Source organism: Cervus canadensis, chromosome 19, assembly GCF_019320065.1.
Source record: "Cervus canadensis isolate Bull #8, Minnesota chromosome 19, ASM1932006v1, whole genome shotgun sequence".
NCBI classification, from domain to species: domain Eukaryota; kingdom Metazoa; phylum Chordata; class Mammalia; order Artiodactyla; family Cervidae; genus Cervus; species Cervus canadensis.
In genome coordinates, this window is record NC_057404.1 from 56681009 (window position 1) to 56687943 (window position 6935).

A 6935-nucleotide genomic window follows, 5' to 3' on the forward strand; every position below is an offset into this window, starting at 1 on the left:
CTTATCCATTCATCTGCTGATGGGCATCTAGGTTGCTTCCATGTCCTGGCTATTATAAACAGTGCTGCAATGAACACTGGGGTGCACGTGTCTCTTTCAGATCTGGTTTCCTCAGTGTGTATGCCCAGGAGTGGGATTGCTGGGTCATATGGCAGTTCTATTTCCAGTTCTTTAAGCAATCTCCACACTGTTCTCCATAGTGGCTGTACTAGTTTGCACTCCCACCAACAGTGTAAGAAGGTTCCCTTTTCTCCATACCCTCTCCAGCATTTATTGCTTGTAGACTTTTGGATACCAGCCATCCTGACTGGCGTGTAATGGTACCTCATTGTGGTTTTGATTTGCATTTCTCTGATAACGAGTGATGTTGATCATCTTTACATGTGTTTGTTAGCCATCTGTATGTCTTCTTTGGAGAAATGTCTGTTTAGATCTTTGGCCCATTTTTTGATTGGGTCATTTATCTTTCTGGAATTGAGCTGCAGGAGTTGCTTGTATATTTTTGAGATTAATCCTTTGTTTCTTCATTTGCTAGTATTTTCTCTCATTCTGAAGGTTGCCTTTTCACCTTGCTTATAGTTTCCTTTGTTGTACAAAAGTTTTAAGTTTAATTAGGTCCAATTTATTTATTTTTGCTTTTATTTCCAATATTCTGGGAGGTGGGTCATCGAGGATCCTGCTGTGATTTATGTCAGAGAGTGTTTTGCCTATGTTCTCCTCTAGGAGTTTTATAGTTTCTGGTCTTACATTTAGATCTTTAATTCATTTTGAGTTTATTTTTGTAAAAGAATGAAACTAGAACACTTTCTAACATCATACACAAAAATAAACTCAAAATATCTCTGCTTTTTAATATGCTATCTAGGTTGGTCATAACTTTCCTTCTAAGGAGTAAGTGTCTTCTAATTTTATGGCTGCATCACCATCTGCAGTGATTTTGGAGCATAGAAAAATAAAGTCAGCCACTGTTTCCCCGTCTATCTGCCATGAAGTGATGGGACCAGATGCATGATTTTAGTTTTCTGAATTTTGAGCTTTAAGCCAACTTTTTCACTATCGTCTTTCACTTTCATCAAGAGGCTTTTTAGTTATTCATTTTCTGCTATAAGGGTGGTGTCATCTGCATATCTGAGGTTATTGATATTTCTCCCACCCAGCAATCTTGATTCCAGCCCAGCATTTTTCATGATGTACTCTGCATATAAGTTAAATAAGCAGGGTGACAATATACAGTCTTGATGTACTCCTTTTCCTATTTGGAACCAGTCGGTTGTTCCATATCTAGTTCTAACTCTTGCTTCCTGACCTGCATATAGGTTTCTCAAGAGGTAGATCAGGTGGTCTGGTATTCCCATCTCTTTCAGAATTTTCCACAGTTTGTTGTGATCCACACAGTCAAAGGCTTTGGCATAGTCAATAAAGCAGAAATAGATATTTTCTCTGGAACTCTCTTGCTTTTTCAATGATCCAACAGATGTTGGCAATTTGATCTCTGGTTCCTTTGCCTTTTCTAAAACCAGCTTGAACATCTGGAAGTTCATGGGTCACATATTGCTGAAGCCTGGCTTGGAGAATTTTGAGCATTACTTTATTAGCATGTGAGATGAGTGTGATTGTGTGGTAGTTTGAGCATTCTTTGGGATTACCTTTCTTTGAGATTGGAATGAAAACTTATTTTCCAGTCCTGTGGCCACTGCTGAGTTTCCCAAATTTGCTGACATATTGAGTGCAGCACTTTCACAGCATCATCTTTCAGGATTTGAAAAAGCTCAACTGGAATTCCATCACTTCCAGTAGCTTTGTTCATAGTGATGCTTCCTAAGGCCCACTTGACTTCACATTCAAGGATGTCTGGCTCTAGGTGAGTGATCACACAATTGTGATTATTTGAGTCATGAAGATCTTTTTTGTACAGTTCTCCTGTGTATTCTTGCCACCTCTTCTTAATACCTTCTGCTTCTGTTAGGTCCATACCATTTCTGTCCTTTATTGATCCCATCTTTGCATGAAATGTTCCCTTGGTATATCTAATTTTCTTGAAGAGATCTCTAGTCTTTACTATTCTATTGTTTTCATCTATTTCTTTGCTCATTGCAGCACTATTTACAATAGCTAGAACATAGAAACAACCTAGATGCCCATTGACAGATGAATGGATAAAGAAGTTGTGGTACATATACACAATGGAATATTACTCAGCCATTAAAAAGAATACATTTGAGTCAGTTCTAATGAGGTGGATGAACCTAGAACCTATTATACAGAGTGAAGTAAGAGAAAGAGAAGGATAAATATCATATTCTAATGCAAGTATACAGAATCTAGAAGAATGGTAATGAAGAATTTATTTGCAGGGCAACAGTGAAGTAAGAGACATAGAAAATAGACTTATGGACATGGGGAGAGGCAAGGAGAGAGTGAGATGTATGGAAACAGTAACTTGGAAACTTACATTACCTTATGTAAAATAGATAGCCCTTGGGAACTTGCTTATGGCTCAGGATACTCAGACAGGGTCTTTATCAACCTAGAGGGGTGGGATGGGCAGGGAGATGGGAGGGGCATTCAAAAGGGATAAGATATATGCATACCTATGGCTGATTCATGCTGAGGTTTGAGAGAAAACAGCAAAATTCTGGAAAGCAGTTATCCTTCAATAAAAGATAAATAAATTAAAAAAAATAACAACAACAACAACAACTCTGGGCCACACATTGAGTGAAACTCTCCCACATTTCTCCTCCAAGACACAGCATCCTGATTGATTGTGTATGTTTTCTGATAGCTCCTGGAAGCAGCGAAATACAACCTCCTATTTTGCTAAAGTGATAAATGAGACAAAGACCTTGTGAGACATTGATTTTGTGCCATAAGTGAAAGCACATTCAATTTAGGCAAGTAAATTACCACAAAAGTGTCATTCTGCTAGGATAGGAACTCAAAATGAATGAACTTGAGTTAAAGGAGGATACTAGGGTTTCTTTTGACTGTAACAGCTGGACTTCTACAGGTCCTTTGAAGGGTGATTATAGACACAGGGTGATTATAGACACAGAGTGGAGGGTGCTGTGGAGACACAGAGATCACCCTCTGTGATTCTGTTTTATTCTTCTTTTGTTTATAGAGATCAATTTTCTCTATTCCTCTGTCCAAAAAGTAATGCCAATTATATTAATGAAGGTCCAAGCGTAAAATGCAAGGGCTGGGCGGGAAATGTGTCCAAAAAAATCCAGGCAAGGGAGAGGTTTCTGGAGATCAAGGGACAGAACAACCATGACTGAAATGGTGGACCTAAATTCATAAAAACACCTTAACAATCCTGAACAAAACAACAACAATCACAGAAGCCAGAGATGAGTTTGGGAAATTGATTGCTTGCCAAACTTGGGTACTAAAATATGTGTTCAGTGGCTTTCTATTGTTCAGTGGCTTAGAGGTCTGTCCACTTTCACTGGAAGAGTTTAAGAGGGACCTTGTGTCCCCAGGGAAAAATCAGGCTCCATCTGTGGTAAGGAAACAGAGTAATTGATCACAGGAGGTGTGCAGTTTATAATTCTGTGATGCAAGGATTTGCAGAGATACTGTGTGGGGTTTGCATAAGAATGCAAATAAATAGAAGAGACATCCCTAGGTAGCTGACCTTTCTTTCCCATCAACACCTCTCTTTCTTCTTCTGTTTGGCTCAATTTTATTACTAGAAGCAAAAAGTGAATGGGTTAGAATTTTATATCCTCTCATAGATCATAAATATGATTTTAGTTCAGGTGCTCAGTTATATCTAGCCGTTTGCAACCCCATAGGCTATAGCTTGCCAGGCTCCTCTGTCCTTAAGATTATTCCAGCAAGAATACTGGAGTCAGCTGCCATTTCTCCCTCCAGGGGATCATCCTGACCCAGGGATTGAACCCACAGCTTCTGCATCTCCTGCATTGTCTGGCAGATTCTTTACCACTGAACCACCTGGGAAATCCCCTAAACATGATTAGATATCACTTAATGGTTTGGGAATGTTCAATTTTCACAGGATAGCCAGTGTTGAACACAAGAATCTTTCATTTGGCCGTATTACTGTTTAATTCCCACTGATTCTGTCATATAGAAGATGTTGCAGTGATCCACATGGAGCTGTGTGTGCTGAGTGGGAGTCAGCATTGGCTGGACACTGCTCATGGTCCAGTGCTGCACTGAGGGCCTGATCTGCAGACCCATGGCATTCTTATGTTCTTATTTTTCTGGTGAGGACACTAAGGCATAGGGAAATTCAACAATAAGCTCTGGAAACAAATGGAGGAAGTAGGGTGTGAACCTCAGCATGCAGACTCCAGGGCCTTCTTATCTCTGCTCTCTTTCCAAAAGCTAAGGTGGGATCATCCACATCAAACAGCAGTTTATGATGCACACTGAAAGGGTGGTTTTCTGTAAGGAAATAAGGATGGCTAAAGCTAGTGGAGCTGATGGAACTCCACTTGAGATATTTCAAATCCTGAGAGATGACGCTGTGAAAGTGCTGCACTCAATATGCCAGCAAATTTGGAAAACTCAGCAGTGGCCACCACACTGGAAAAGGTCAGCTTTCATTCCAATCCCAAAGAAAGGCAATCCCAAAGAATGCTCAAACTCACATGAGCATATTGAAAAGCAGAGACATTTTGAGTTTATATTTGTGTATGATGTTAGAAAGTGTTCTAGTTTCATTCTTTTACAAAAATAAACTCAAAATGGATTAAAGATCTAAATGTAAGACCAGAAACTATTAAACTCCTAGAGGAGAACATAGCCAAAACACTCTCCAACATAAATCACAGCAAGATCCTCGATGACCCACCTTCCAGAATATTGGAAATAAAAGCAAAAATAAACAAATGGGACCTAATTAAACTTAAAACTTTTGTACAACAAAGGAAACTATAAGCAAGGTGAAAAGACAGCCTTCAGAATGAGAGAAAATAATAGCAAATGAAGAAACAGACAAAGGATTAATCTAAAAAACTCTTGAGAGTCCTCTGGACTGCAAGGTGATCCAACCAGTCCATCCTAAAGGAGATCAGTCCTGGGTGTTCATTGGAAGGACTGATTCTGAAGCTGAAACTCCAATACTTTGGCCACCTGATGCGAAGAGTTGACTCATTTTAAAAGACCCTGATGCTGGGACAGATTGGGGGAAGGAGGAGAAGGGGACGACAGAGGATGAGATGGCTGGATGGCATCACCGACTTGATGGACATGAGTTTGAGTAAACTCTGGGAGTTGGTGATGGGCAGGGAGGCCTGGCTTGCTGCGATACATGGGGTCGCAAGGAGTCGGACACGACTGAGCGACTGAACTGAACTGAACTGAACTGAACTAATCTGGCCCCAAAAAGGCTGAATTGTTAAGGGCTGTGAATTTTGAATTTAACCGTTAGACAGCAGAGACCCACTTGAGGATTAGAGATTTTGCAGCAAAGAAGGAAACTGCCATGCCCATGCTTTAGATTCACGGGTATTTGGTGGCTGGGTAGGGAAGTTTAAGAAGGAAGAACCAGTTTCAGAGGTAAGGGGTTAGGATGGAGGAGAGACGTTTTGGGACAAATCTCACAATTGTCTAGGTGTCCTGTGATTTGGACTTGTGACAGTATGATTTCAGGAGACAAGGGAAAGATAAACAAAAGATAAACCTTAATGCCTTCTTTTTTCCTCAGTTTTTCTTCCTTACCACAAGCACACTTAACTTTTTTGTTATCTTTCCTTATGAGGCAGCCAAACAGTCATGTTTCCCTTTGATACCTGAGGCTCATCAGACTCTGTTCTGCTGTTCAGGAGTTGAAAGTCACCATATGGGATAAATGAAAACCTGACCTTCAATTTGTCTCTCTGACGGCAGACTTTGTTCAGTATCTTCAACAGCTTCTGTGATGTTTGACATACTCTAGATATTTAAACATAAGCAGAGCCTTTTGAAGGCCTGAATGGTGTTGACTCGCCTCCAGAAAATAATAGGGTATGACCCAATCTCCCAAGGAACTATTATACATAACAGGAGAGCATGCAGTTTCCATTTCTGCCCTTCATATTAGAGAGGATTGCCCTCTCAAGGGAAGTTGTCATGCCTTTATATCTGCCAGTGTTTTACATTTAAATTTGCATAACTTGCTTTTTTGCTAGTATTTCCTGCTAGGGTCTGTTGTAGTGTGCAGTTCTTTGTTTTGTTTTTTTTCCTGGACTCGAGGCCACTTCTTTTCAAAATGAATCATCTTGAAACATTACCTGAAGTGAAATGTCAGACATAAAGGGACAAATACTGTGTGATTCCACTTATATGAGATTCTTAGAATAGTCAAATTCATCAAGTTGGCTGGAATCGGTAAGGGATTAATGGAGATTATTGTTTAGTTGGTACAGAGTTTCAGATTGGAATGATGGAAAAGTTCTGGAGCTAGCTGTTGGTGATGGCTGCACAACAATGCAACTCACTTTATACCACTGAACTGTATACTTAAAATGGTTAAATTGGCAAGCTTCATGTTATGTATATTTTATCATGATTTTTTAAAAAAGAATCATACAGGCTTACCCTACCCATGCTCTCACCATCACCCTTTGCAGGACTGATCCATTAGTGGCTTGTTTTCAGCAATCTCACTAACAGCAATATATTGCTTGAATTTCCTTTCATAAAATGGGCAATCAATATGTATTCATTCAGCATTGATCAGACCCCTACACTCCCATCCAGGAAAATAATTGGTCCTCCTTACATTACACAGACCCTATTCTCCTGAAAATTAGATCCACAAGGTATTATTAAATGTCATGGGAAAAAAAAAATAGAAGAATTTTATAGCTTGAGAAACTGTGAGTTAAAAATACTCAAAGAAATATATTTGCCATCAAACTTCTCAGAAATTTTAGACACTAACATACATAAACAATATTCAAGAAGGGATCATAGCATGC